The sequence below is a fragment of the Sorex fumeus genome, unplaced genomic scaffold, assembly GCF_029834395.1.
Source record: "Sorex fumeus unplaced genomic scaffold, SorFum_2.1 ptg000067l, whole genome shotgun sequence".
Taxonomy (NCBI): domain Eukaryota; kingdom Metazoa; phylum Chordata; class Mammalia; order Eulipotyphla; family Soricidae; genus Sorex; species Sorex fumeus.
In genome coordinates, this window is record NW_026606124.1 from 4,852,010 (window position 1) to 4,865,987 (window position 13,978).

Sequence of the window (13,978 nt, forward strand, 5' to 3'; positions counted from 1 at the left end):
GGTAGCTTGCCAGGCTCTGCCGTGCGGGTGAGATCCTCTCGTTAGCTTGCCAGGCTCTGCCGTGCGGGCGAGATACTCTCGGTAGCTTGCCGGGCTCTTCGAGAGGGGAGGAGGAATCGAACTCGGGTCGGCCATGTTGGCTGCGTGCAAGGCAAACGCCCTACCGCTGTGCTATCGCTCCAGCCCACATGGATGTTACATGCAGTAAAACATGGCTGGTAATCTACATACCATAATAACCTCCAGTCACTACCCCCATAGCAGCAGTACCAGAGAGAAAACATTTAGCTTTATATTTATATTTCTAAGTTGAAATGAGCTAAGAGTAGAGGAATATAACAACTGCTTTCAATTCATAGAAATGGAGGAAAAATCATATATACTATATCTTGGGCTAGAGCGATAGCACAGTGGTAGGGCGTTCGCCTTACAAGCGGCCAACATGGCCGACCCGAGTTCGATTCCTCCGCCCCTCTCGGAGAGCCCGGCAAGCTACCGAGAGTATCTCACCCGCACGGCAGAGCCTGGCAAGCTCCCCGTGACGTATTCGATATGCCAGACACAGTAACAACAAAGTCTCCAATGGAGACGTTACTGGGCCCACTCGAGCAAATCGACGATCAACGGGAGGGCCTTTACCTTTACCTTTTTACTATATCTTAGCCAGACAATATAGGGGCAGTTTCAGGGGCAGAAGTCCCCATGACAAGGGCAAGTGAGAGTGAGGAGAACATCATTCCATCAGCCCAAACTGCCCTCCCCTGTACAGCCCGTCCCCAGCCAGCCAGCCCTGATACTCCTACCAGGTGGCCCATTTTCATGGGGTTGTGAATGCATGTATCTATATTGGTTTTGGTTGTGAATTTTTATATATATGGTTTTGGTTGTGAATTTATATATATATGGTTTTGGTTGTGAATTTATATAATTTATATATATAAAAAACTATATATATATATATATATATATAGTTTTAGGGGCCGCACCTTGTGGTGCTCAGAGATCACACTTCATGGTGCCTGGTGGACAATATGCGGTCCCTGGAATCAAACACGGGTCAGCCACGTGCAAAAGGCTAGTGCTTCATTCAGCTTCAAGGTTGTGAATGTGTATTGGCTACTCTCCTTCCTAGATGCAGGGCTGCCTAGGGCAGAGAAACCCGGGAGAAGTCTCTCTGGTTTAGGCAGCTGGCTCTCCAAGAGGAAGTGACTCCAACTTTACCACTAGGTGGCAGCAAAATCCAACAAGAAGAAGAATTGCCTCAAGGAAGGACTTCATTCTTCTAGAACACACACACACACACACACACACACACACACACACACACACACACACACACACACACTGCCCACCCTGCAGACCTGCAGAGTGCAACAGTGCCCTCAAGGTCATTTCTGTCCTTTTCCCTACTGTTTTCGCCTTGCCTTCCCTCTGCTTTCACAGCCTGGGGAAAAGCCTGAGGTGAATCTGAAGGATTCTCCTGCCCTTTCAACCCAGCCAGTTGCAGAAACCGCTGAGATGAAGAACAAGTGTGAGTTGCTGGTGAGTCGCGGAGACCACGGATGGAAGACTCAGCGTCTTTTCCAACAAGCCCACAAAGCTCTGGCTCTTCCCTGGTGTGCCCTCATTGTCTGTGGAATCATCTGCTCAGAGCCTAGGAATCTGAAATCTGGTTCCTGTGGGTGTGGTTCAGGAGGCAACACACTGCCTCCTGCTTGCACTCAGAGATCAGGCGCTGGCTCCCGGCACCTAAAGATTAGAAATTATCAGCTACGCCTGGGACTGGAGAGATAGGACAGTTGGTAGGGTAAGGACTAGCCTTGCACCTGGATTTGATCCTTGTCATTCCATATGGTCCTCTGAGCACCTCCAGGGGTGATCCCTGAGCACAGTGCCAGGAGTAGCCCCTGAGCCTCACCAGGTGTGGCCCCCAAACTAAAAACAAAAATAAAGTTAACAGCTGCACATGCTCTGTGCGCTGGTCAGGAGAGGTCACACCTCCTCTGCAGAGGTCACACCGAGAAACCTGAGTTTGTCCCTCTGCCTCAGGGCGCACCTGGCACCCAGCAGGCCATGCAGCAGTCGTCTGTGTTGGCAGAAGGGCAGGGTCCCTTGCCTTCCCGGAATGTCTTCCTTCTTTTTCGCCACTCTGTGTCTGGCCCGTAGCCACACGCGGCTGCTTGGAATGCCATGCCCCCTTCATCTCCATAGCATCTGAGCCGGCGCTCCAGCGCTGGGGGCAAAGGCCAGGCTGCAGCCTCACCCAGGCCCGGGGCTTCTCTGCAGATCCCAGCACACCCACCCCATCCCCCATCAGCGTGGCTGTGCCTAAGGGGGAAGACAGCTGGGACCCAGTCAAGCAGAGCCTGGCATATTGCTGTCTTATCCTATTGACAGGTTTCTAAATCGGGCAAGCGTTGCAAGCTGTTCATTAACTTGTGAAATGCAGAGAGGCTGGCTCGGGCCTCCGTGCTGGAAGAACGTGACACCCTCCGCTCCTGGACCCACTCTAGTGTGCAGGCGTGTTCACGGGTGTAGGATTTCTGATGGAAGTTTTCCTTTGCTGTTCGTTCCAAATGCCAGGCTAGTCTGGATGGCACCCTCCCCCTGCCCCTTCCCCCCCGCCCCCACTAGGGCCCTATGTTTGAAAGATTGACGAAGCGTTCTCTGTAGGGTCTTGGGTATATACTTCGTAGGTACCATGATATTGTTAGTTTCTGATACCAGGCCTGATACAAAGTGCTTCTTCAAGTCATCTCCCTTTACCCCAAATACAAAAGTCCCAATCCAACAACACAGTTTTCATACTTGCCCTGAGGAAACTGAGACCAACAGGCTGGAAATGTCATGAGGCCCCTTCAGGGAAGTAAGTGAGGTAAGAGAGAGGGACGGGAACTGCCTAAGACAGGCAGGCCGGACATGGCGGTGGGGGGCGGGGCGGGGAGAGGGACACAGACAGGCTCAGTTATGTGTGCGGGGCTGAAGGTGTGGGTTCTGAGAACATTGTGGATTAGAGATGTGTGGAGGGTCCTTACAAAATAAGTGTTTTGTGGGGCAACATAGGCAAATGAATAATGGCATAGGGGACAGTGCAGATGAAAGTTGGGGAGAGAGAGAGAGTTTGTGCCAGGAAGCAGATGTAAAGGGGCAAAAGCTCTCAGGAACCTGAAGCCGGAGGGAGCAGGGCGCTTGCTTGCCTTGTACACAGTCAACTCAGGTTCAATCCCTGTATTCCATTTGGTCCCTCCGAGCACCACTAGGAGTAACCCCTGAGCATTGCTGGGTGCGGCCCCCAAACGAAACCAACAATAACAACAAAAACCTCTTCGGATGAGACAGAAGATGGTGTCAGACAATGAGCAGCTCCAAGAGCAAGTGAAGCTGAGGCGTGATATACAATTCAATGGTTTCGGAATATTAGTTTGGCGATTCTAGGAACACTGGTTTAGCGATGGAATACAAGGTAGATTAAAAGTACAGCAGAATAGTCCAGAACAATTTCTTGAGTTCATCACTACTGACAATTTGGGTGGCATAATTCTGTTAGGGGAGGGGGCTGGTCTATATACTGTAGGGCACTTAGCCATATCCCCACTTGGTTCTACTAGTACCCAACCCCCAATTCATGAGAGCTCAAAAGTCTTCTGATATTACCAGCGTCCTGGGAAGGGGAGTGAAGTCAGAGCTGCCCTGAGGGAGAATCACTGAACTAGACACAGGAGATTAGGACTCTGACCTCGGAATATCGGCAGGTATTTTAATAACCAACTGCACCGGTCTGCTGACTTCGAGAATAGCTGACAAGAGAAAGAATGATTTCCTTGCCACAGGAAATTCATCACCAATGCCAACAAACTTAATGGCCTAGAGAAAAGAGACTTCAGAAGTAGATCATTCTGCATATTAGAAACCTCTAGAGGATATTTCAGAGTTATGGGTAATGTGCTCATTTGCAAGAAAGTGGCTGAGAACAGGATTTCTTTTCCTATCCCATCCCAAGTCACCTCTTGCTCAGCGGCTGCTTTGAGAGAGGAGCACCAGATCTGGCTGCAGGCAGGGGAGGGACAGACCTGTAATTCTGCTAGGTCTGCATTCATCTTTTACATTTTGTTTTTGCTGGCTGAAGAGATAGCTCAAAAGACTAGAGTGCATGCTTTTTCATGCAGGAGACCCATAGTTGATCTCTGGCATGATTTAGCATTGCCAGAGTAGCCCCTGAGGACCACTAGATGTGTCATTCCCCCCCCCACACACACACATACACACATACTCCACAAAACACTGTTGCACTGTAGTACTGTCCTCCTGTCCATTGATTTGCTCGAGCAGGCACCAGTAACGTCTCACAACAAATTGTGAGACTTGTTGTTACTGTTTTTGGCATATTGAATACATCACGGGTAGCTTGCCAGGCTTTGCATTATATAGAATAGTGTGGAGTTTTTTTATTAATTAAAAATAGAGTTACCAAGTGATTCAGCAAAATTCCTCCTTTTGAGACTACCCAAAGGAAATCAGATCAGCATATTAAAGACATAATATGTGTTCATTCCACAAAAAAACACAGATAATAACAAGGGGCCAGAGAGATAGCACAGGGGTTGAACTGCTTGCATATGGCTGACCATGGCTCGACTCATACCACATTTGTTCCCCCAGCACCACCAGCAGTAACCTCTGAGCACAGAACCAGGAGTAAGCCCTGAACACTGCCGGATGTGGCCCAACTCCTCTCCCTGCAAATAATACGAACATTTTGTTTTGACAATGGTAGAGTGTAGGATAGAATCTGGCTTGCCAACAAAGAGATCTGATTTACTGAGATGTTTTCTGCCTAAAAGCAGGAATAGACTGCTGACCTGCCACTTATTTTTATAAATTGTTTGACTGGAACACAGCCATACTTATTTGCTCCTGTATGGTCCCTGGCTGCTCTGGAACTCCAAAGACAAATGTGAATGGTTGCAGCCGAGACTATAGGATCCAGGAACCTACAAACATTTGTCAGTGCATCCTCCCAGGTTATTCTGGCTAAGCCTGGGGTGCTAACCTTTCTCAGCCAAATACTCTATCAGAGAGTTACCTTGACAAAACAAACTCACACAACAAACTATGCCACAATCTAGAAATTAAGAAGGCTACATTCAGGTTCCTATTAGGAAATTTTTTTTATCAAGTAAAACAAAAAGACTCTCCTTTCATAATAGTTAGGAGAAACAGGTTCCAAGTCCTGGGAAGGGCTCAAAAGTGCTTGCCTTAGGGCCAGAGAGACACTACAATAGGCTTGCAAGTAGCAGACCCAGGTTTGATCCATGGTACCACGTAGGCCAGGAGCAATTACTGAGCACGAAGCCAGGAGTAAATCCCACCACTCCCTCACCAAAAAAAAAAAAGTGCTTGCCTTGCAAGGGCAGGCCATGACATTTGGGTACCTGATGCCACCGACATGCACTGAACATATTCCCATCAGCTCAGTACATTTGGGTTGCTGAGGACCCCCCAGGGCCATACTAGTGAATGCAATCTACATTGCCTAGCCAGATGCATGGCCTCTGGTGAGAACAATGTGCAGGATTCCCACAATTAGAAAATGAGGAGCCCTGGTGGGCATAGGTGCAAACACAACTAAACTGACAAGTCCCACAACTGTGTGTGTGAGAGCCTCAGTCATTGCAACAACTGGAGCAAAGAAGGGAATGGAAGGGGAGGGAAGGAAGGGGAAAGGAAGGAAGGGGAAGGGGAGGGAAGAGGAGGGAAGAACAGAGGAGGAGACAGGAAGGAAAGGGAAAAGGGGTGAATGGAAGGGAAGGTGGGAAGGAAGGGGAAGGGAAGGAAGGAAAGGGAAGGGGAGGGGAGGGGACAGGAAGAAAAGGGGAAGGGAAGGAATTAAGAGTGCAGGCTCAGGAATCAGTACAGTGGCACTTAAAGCTCATTGACTTATTTAACAGGCTAAACTAATCTTTCTCTAGACAAGAGCTAACAGTCTCTGCTTTACAATTTTATGATGACCACTGACCACCGGTAAACTTATGTAAAATCCATAGAAGTCCATGGTGCATAAGAAGAGCACAACATTAGCTATTGTCTATTAAACTTCAAGAAATAAATGTAATCAATTATAAAATCCAAATCAGATATGTTTGTATGATGTATTTTTATTGGTACTATACATGGTTTTTGTTGCTGTTGTTTGTTTGTTGGGAGAGGGGCACACCTCGTGGTGCTCAGGGCTTAATCCTGGCTCTGCACTCAGGGGTCACTCCTGGCAGGGCTGGGTGGGGGGGTGGAATCAGAGTTTGTTGTGTGTAAGGCAAGTGCCCTACCTGTTGTGCTATCTTTCCAGCCCCTGTACATGAGGCATATCCGGCAGTGCTGGGGGCTCGCTCCCAGCGGTTCTCATGGAACCATGCAGTACTGCTAGAGACCAAATCCTGAAACATGTGCTCCTGCCCTTTGAAATATCTCTTGGTCCTCTACATAAATATTTTTTTTATTTTTGGGTCACCCCTGGTCATGCACAGGGGTTACTCCTGGCTCTGCACTCAGGAATTACTCTTGGTGGTGCTCAGGGGACCATATGGGTTGCTAGGAATCGAACCCGGGTCGGCCGTGTGCAAAGCAAACACCCTACCCTCTGTACTATCACTCCAGTCCCTCTACATGAATTCTTTTAAGAACATTCTGATTCTCAAAAACAAACAAACAAACAACAACAAAAAACAAAAGACCATTCTGATTCTCTATACAAAGGGATCATATACAAAACTTTTTTTTTCCCTTTTTTTTTTTTTTTTGGCTTTTGGCTCATACCCAGCTATGCTCAAGGCTTACTCCTGGCTCTGCACTCAGGAAACATTCCTGGTGGTGCTTGGGGGGACTGTGCCAGGGACTGAACCCCAGTCGGCATGCATGGCAAATGCCTTACCTGCTGTGCCATTGCTCCAGCCCTAAAGGGATGAATAGATTGCTCATAAGTGAGGATGCCTCATTTTGTATTCCTCAAGGAAATGCTTTGGAATGAAAAACTTACTCATAACGAGTGCCATCAGGATGGCTCACCACCTCAGATCTAATAGTGGGGAAATGACTGAGCAAATTATGGTCTATCAGCCGATGTCACTCCACGTTACCTCAAAACATAACAAGTAGACAATAATTAAGGGTGGAAATTTGTGAAAAAGGAGAATTAAAAAGTGCTTACATATGGACTGCAACTATGTAAAATGTTACAGTGTCTAAGAACTCAGCAGATAAGTTGATGAGATGCCTCTGGTGAGAGTTACTTGTTTAGTAAGTTCCTTATTTTGTTAGGTTGCTTAAGTTCATCAAAACCTCCCCCCACAATAGTTTCTTCTTAAGCAAGCATAAAATGTTATGCTAACTAACATGACATTCTGATTTTTGCTGCAATGCCATGGAAAGATGATATATATATTTATAAAATGCTTCCCTATTTTATTTATTGAACAAGTACTAATTATAGGTAGAGTACTTGCCAGGCACTATATCGATAAGCAGGGATTCAACAGTGAACAGATCAAACAGAGTTCCTGGTTTTAGGGCTTTTAAGATTTTAGTGGGATGAAAGAATAGAAGACTGGCTAAAGAAAACTACGGTACATGCACACAATGGAATATTCCTTGACCATAAGAAAAGATAAAACCATGCAATTTGCTGCTACATTGATGGATCTGGAGAATATCACGCTGAGTGAAGTTAGTCAAAGGGAGAGAGACCGACACAGAGTGATCGCTCTCTCATATAAGGGATATAAAGATACAGCATGGTGGAATGACAGGTATCCAAAGACAATGGAAATAAAGCACATGAGAACTGTTCTTCAGTAGGAAACATGACACTTGGGGTAGGGGCTTAGGGATAGAGCTGGAGAGGCAATGACTATAGTGGAGGGAAGTGTCCAACCGGGAGGAGGAGGTGGTGCTGAAAGATATGAAGTGTTGTTTATGAAAGCGTCAGCAACAGTACAGTAGACCAGGCTGCTCTCTCTCATAGAGGCAGCCTGGTGGGAGGGAGGCCAACAGGGTGGTGGTGGGTATTGGTGGAGGGAAGTGGACACTGTGAAGGGATTGGTGTTGAAAGATCTATGCCTGAAGCCCAATCATGAATAACTGTAATTTCACAGTGACTAAGTTGCGGAAAATGTTTTAGTGGGACAAGGGACACAACACCAAAATGCTAAGTGATATGGGCACACTGACAAGGGTTCAATTCTAGGAAACTGTGTAACAAGGAAAGCACTCTAGTTTGGAGTATGAGGAAGATTTCCCTGAAGAAAAGATTGCAAAAGAGTTTCCTTGAAGGAGGGTGTGTGTGTGTGTGGGGGGTGAATGGGGTGTGGGGGAACTGGGAAGGGGCTACAGAGGAAGAGATCCAAGTGGCAAGGCTTCAGGGGCAGAAAATAATGTGCTTCATTGGAGAAAAGAATGCATTTCATTGGCTTGCTGGGCTGGAGTGCAGTAAACTAGGGCAAGTGTGGTCTCGTTTCTGAGAAGCTAGAGTCAGGTAATATAGAACTTTTTTAGTGATATTGGCTAACTATAAAATGGACTAGGGGAACTCTCCACAGCAAATACTGAGAAAGTATGTGATTTTATCTTATTTCTTTTTATTTATAGGGCCAACCTGGTTGGCTCAGGAATCATGGTCCCACCCAGTGGTTCTCTGCTTGGGGGCCATCCAATGCCAGGGATTAAACTCAGGGCTAGTGATGGAGCTCGGAGGCCTCTAACACCTGAGCCATCTTTCCTCCCCTTGGAAAACTGCTTCAGAAGTTACTGTGGTAGGGGCTGGAGCAATAGCACAGCGGGTAGGGCGTTTGCCTTGTATGCGGCCAACCTGAGTTCGATTCCCAGCATCCCATATGGTCCCCTGAATGCCGCCAGGAGTAATTCCTGAGTGCAGAGCCAGGAATAACCCCTGTGCATTGCCGGGTGTGACCCAAAAAAAGAAAAAAAAAAAAGAAGTTACTGTGGTAGATCAAAGATGATGGATTAGCGAGTGTGGTAGCACTGGAAGAAACTGCATGGTATTTTAACTGTTTAAGATGTAGAAGCAGCAGGATTAGGAGACAGACAAATGTAAAGTGCGAGTGAAAGCAGTGAAGAAGACTCCTTGGTCTGGTCAGAACTGGTTGGGTCTGTAGTGCTAGCTTCTGTGATGGGGGATACTGAGGAAACAGGTTTGTTGATGGAGCTGAGCTTTGGGATTTGATGGGTTTGAGTTGCAATGTATAGTCGAAGGGATATCTGCACTTGTTTGTTCGTTGCAGCACTCTTTACAATAGCCAGAACCTGGAAGAAACCTGAATGCCCAAGAACAGATGACTGGTTAAAGAAACTTTGGTACATCTACACAATGGAGTACTATGTAGCTGTTAGAAAAGATGAAGTCATGAAATTTACATACAAGTGGTACTACATGGAAAGTATCATGTTAAGCGAAATGAGTCAGAAAGAGAGGGACAGACATAGAAAGATTGCATTCATCTGGGGGATATAAAGTAACAAAATATGAGATTAATACCCAAGAATAGCTGAGATCAACACCAGGAGGATTACTCCATAGCTTAGAGGCCAGCCAGGCATTCTAGGGGAAAGGGCAGCTCAGATAGAGAAGGGAGCACCAAATAAAGGGTGTTTGGAGGATCCTTCCAGGAGGGGAGATGCATGTTGAAAGCAGACTATGGACTGAACATGTTTGCCACTCAAAGCCTCCTTTGCAGACCACAACACTCAGAAGGAGAGAGAGAACACAAGGGATTGCCCTGCCACAGAGGCAGGGTGAGATGGGAGGGATGGGGGTGGGAGGGATATTATCCATGGTGGTGGAAAATGGGCACTGGTGGAGGGATGGGTATTTGATCATTGTATAATCGAAACCCAAGCACAAAAAAATGTAAATCTACAACTGTACCTCATGGTGTTTCACTAAAAATAAAAAAAAAATTAAAAAAAAATAGCCAAGCAGGGACCCGAGCGATAGTACAGCGGGCAGGGTGTTTGCCCAGGTTCGATCTCCAGCAACCCATGTGGTACCCTGAGCACTGCCAGGAGTGATTCCTGAGTGCAGGTCTGGGAGTGGCTCCTGAACACTGATGGGTGTGACCCCCAAAAACAAACAAGATAGCCAAGCAAAGAGGTCCAGTTAGTGGGTGAACTAATACATAAAGTTTAGGAAACTCAGGAGACATGTATTAGGTATAAAACACCAAACCTAGAGCCTGAAAGGTCATACAGGGGTTAGGGCTCTGGGAGTAACTCTGAAGCACAGAGTTGGGAGTCGCCCTTGAGCACTGTTGAGCACTGTTGAGCACTGTTGCATTGTGGCCCTAAAACCAAAACACCAAATCAATAAAAAAGAAAAAAACTACAGGTTTTGGGAGTGGTAGAAATGGATGAAAGCTTGGAATAAGGAGGGTTTATGAGAATACACCCCGAGTATTTACAATAAGCAGAGAAGAAAGGACAAAGAAGAAGAGTAATCAGGGGCCAGGGATACGGCTCAGTGGTCGAGCAATGCTGCATATGTGTGAGGTCTGGAGTTTAAATTCTGGAACACACACACACACACAAACACACACACACACACACCAAAAACCCAAAAAACTCCAAACTCCAAACCAAACAACCAACAAAAAAACAGGCGTCTCATCAAGGTGAAGGAAGAGTGGCTTGGGGGTGAAGCTCAGTGAAAAGGTGTATGCTTTGCACTGGAGACCTAGGTCCAATCCCAGCACCGCAAAAGCTAGCAAGCATATAAACAAAAGAACCCACTGATTTATTTGTTTGCTAGAGTAGAGGGAGTAAAATCTACACAGAATTGGGTTGACATGTGAGAGGGAAGTAAGAAACTGTGACATTATCAGCTCTGGTGTAAAGAGAGCAAATGATCACTACATAGAGCGAGGCATGAGGTCGGGTTTTTCTTGATTTTTCCAGATGGGTGATAGAATACATCTAAAGCTCTAAACTTGGCTGGAAGGAAGTCAGTAGAGGGGGAGGAGAAGGAGGGAGGAGGGTGAGCACAGGATCCCCCGTGCTGAGGAGGGAGGAGCAGCTTCAGTCCAGAGGGTCACCACAGGAGACCTGAGCATAGCCCCAACAGGCACAGGCTGTGGTAGCGTGGATGTCAGGAATGCTGATGAGGTTCATGGAAGTTCACAGACGCTCCCATTTTCTCCTTGGAGTTGGAGACTGCAGGAGATGGTGAGGGCATTTGGGGTTTGAAGAAAGAAGTCTGAACTAACAGTTGCGGGAACCTCGTACGAGTGGCATGGGAATCTGAGCCTGGTGCTCTAAATCCTGTTTTTGCCTGCGTCATGCACAGAGGGTTTTCTTACAAATACAGATACATGGAGGGAAAGATACAGGAAATAATTTATTCTTGGTTTTATTTTTAACAAAAACATCAGGAACTAAAACCCTTCCCTACCAATGACACTAAAGTGGACAATGGCTTCCTACGACACATGAACATATTAGTTTTTCCTTCAGTAGACTTCATTTAGGGGGTTGGAGGGAGAGTCCAGAGGGTTCACATATTGCACAGACGCTCAGGTCTGATCTCTAGTACTGCCTGGTTTCCTAACGCCACTAGGAGTGACTCCTGAGCACCAAGCTGAGAGTAACCCCTGAGCACTGCCAGGTATGACCCAAAAAGCTAAAATACATACTTCTTTTAAATGCATTTAGCACTTGATACCTTCTTCTTTCCCACCCTCCCTTCCTTCTTTCCTTCCCTATCTCTGACTTCCTTCCTTCCTGCTTTCCTTCCTTTCTTCTTTTGGGGGGAGGCGAAGGGAAGCATACCTACTAATGCTCAACGTTTACTCGACTCTGCACTCAGGGGTCACTCCTGGTGGGATGGAGGGATGTGGTGCTGGGATAATTGAATCCAGGTGGGCAGAGAGCAAGGCAAGTGTGCCTTACCCACTGTACTATGTTGCCAGCCCTTGATACTTTTTTCTTACTGGAATTTCATTTGTCCCATTTTGGAACTTAGTGACCAATCTTCCAACTTTTGTACACAGCACTCCATTTTTGCTTAGTTCCATTTATTTGACCCATTTACCTTTTTTTTTTTTCCTGAATGAGAATCCCTAAGCTGCTGCTCTTTGTTCTACTTCCCATCGTTCATACTTGTGGAAAATGAAAGGAAGTACAAGGTTTTAAAAATGCCTTAAGCCTCATGTATTAAACAAAGCCATGTTATGATGTCCTACCTGGCAGTTAACACATTTTTACTATTGTTGCTGTAATATTCCAGCTAAACTGATAAAATTTATAGTGAGGCAAAATTAGTTTAAAAGTTCTCTAGCAGATTGGAGAGACAGTACTGCAGATAGATGTACACCGCCAATCTGGGTTCGATTCTCAGCATCATATATGGTTCCCAGAGCTCCATCAGGAGTGATTCCTGAGCACAGAGCCAGGAGTAAGCCCTGGATAGTATAAGTGTGCTCCCAAAATGTCTGAACAAGGAGTTCTTCCTGCACCAATTCTGGGAGAGGGAGATAGAAATAGATGGAAGAGGAGACGGAAGTCACTTGGAATCATGTGTCTAAGTCCTCAGTTTATTTGTTATCTTAAATTAGTAATAGCACTGTAGCACTGTCCTCCCATTACTCATCGATTTGCTTGAGCAGGCCCAGTAACGTCTCCATTGTGAGACTTCTTGTTACTGTGTTAGACATATCGAATACGTCACGGGGAGCTTGCCAGGCTGTGCTGTGCGGGTGGATACTCTTGGTAGCTTGCTAGGCTCTCCGAGAGGGGCAGAGGAACGAACCTGGTTCGGCTGGGCCGGCCGCGCACAAGGCAAACGCCCTACTGCTGTGCTAGAAAAACATGGCTATTCGATGAGATATACTTAACAAATTTTTATTTAAGTGGGAGTGTTTAGGCCATGCCGGGTGATGCCTAGGACTTACTCCTGGCTCTGTGCTCAGGGATCACCCTCGGCAGTGCAAAAGATTTTTCCTGTTTTGCATCATGTAACATCAATGATGTAAGGCCAAGAAGGTATATGACTTATGGACTATTACGCTCACTAGAATCTAGTGCAGTATTTAATATGAGCAAACTCTTTAAGATTTCTTGATATCACAATGCTGAGGTTGATAAATGTTTTACTCAATGTTTGGAATACTCAGAGTTTTATAGAAGATTATCCAAGCGTGCTGTGTTTTGTCTTCTTTCCCAAGATAGATATAATTTGCACTATCAGGAAGAGGCCAACTATTCTGAGCGGATTTGACTCTTTTATGGTGTAGATGCCTAAGTTAGCATCTATTAAAGTAATACATTAGTCCCTGCACCCCTTGTATCAGCAGGGAATAGGTTCCACAACACCAAGTAGATGCTTGAGGTTAGAGAGCACTCAACAGTATATATACTAATATATTGTCCTTCCCTCTCCCCATCCCCCCCTTTTCTCTTTTAGGCCACACCTGTCAGTGTGCAGAGCTGGTTCTGTACTCAGGGATGACTCTAGGTGGGGCTTGGGGGACCACATGGGGTATGTGGGGGGTGGAATATAGGTGAACTGCAAGCAAGGCAAGCGCCTTACTCCATGTACTATTGTTCTGGTCCTATGTTTTCCTTTTTAAATACTGATTAAAAAATGTATAAATTAGGCAGAGCAAGACATTTTATAACAGCAATCACAGTAAATAGACTATTATCCCAGAGGCTATGTGAATATGATCTCTCTACAAACCTTTTTGTTGTGACTGTTGCTACAGAGACCACACCCTGCAGTGCTAGGGCCGGGACACGTGGTACCCAGGGTTGAAACCAGACATATAAAAGGTATGTAGTCTACCACTTGAGCCAAAACCCTGTGCTCCCCAACATATTGTACATAGTGTGTTCAGACCATGTTGATGGGCAATTGAAATGGTGGATAAGGGGAACTTCTGTATTGTTCTCTTATCTGGAGCCCCACTCTGGCCTGGCC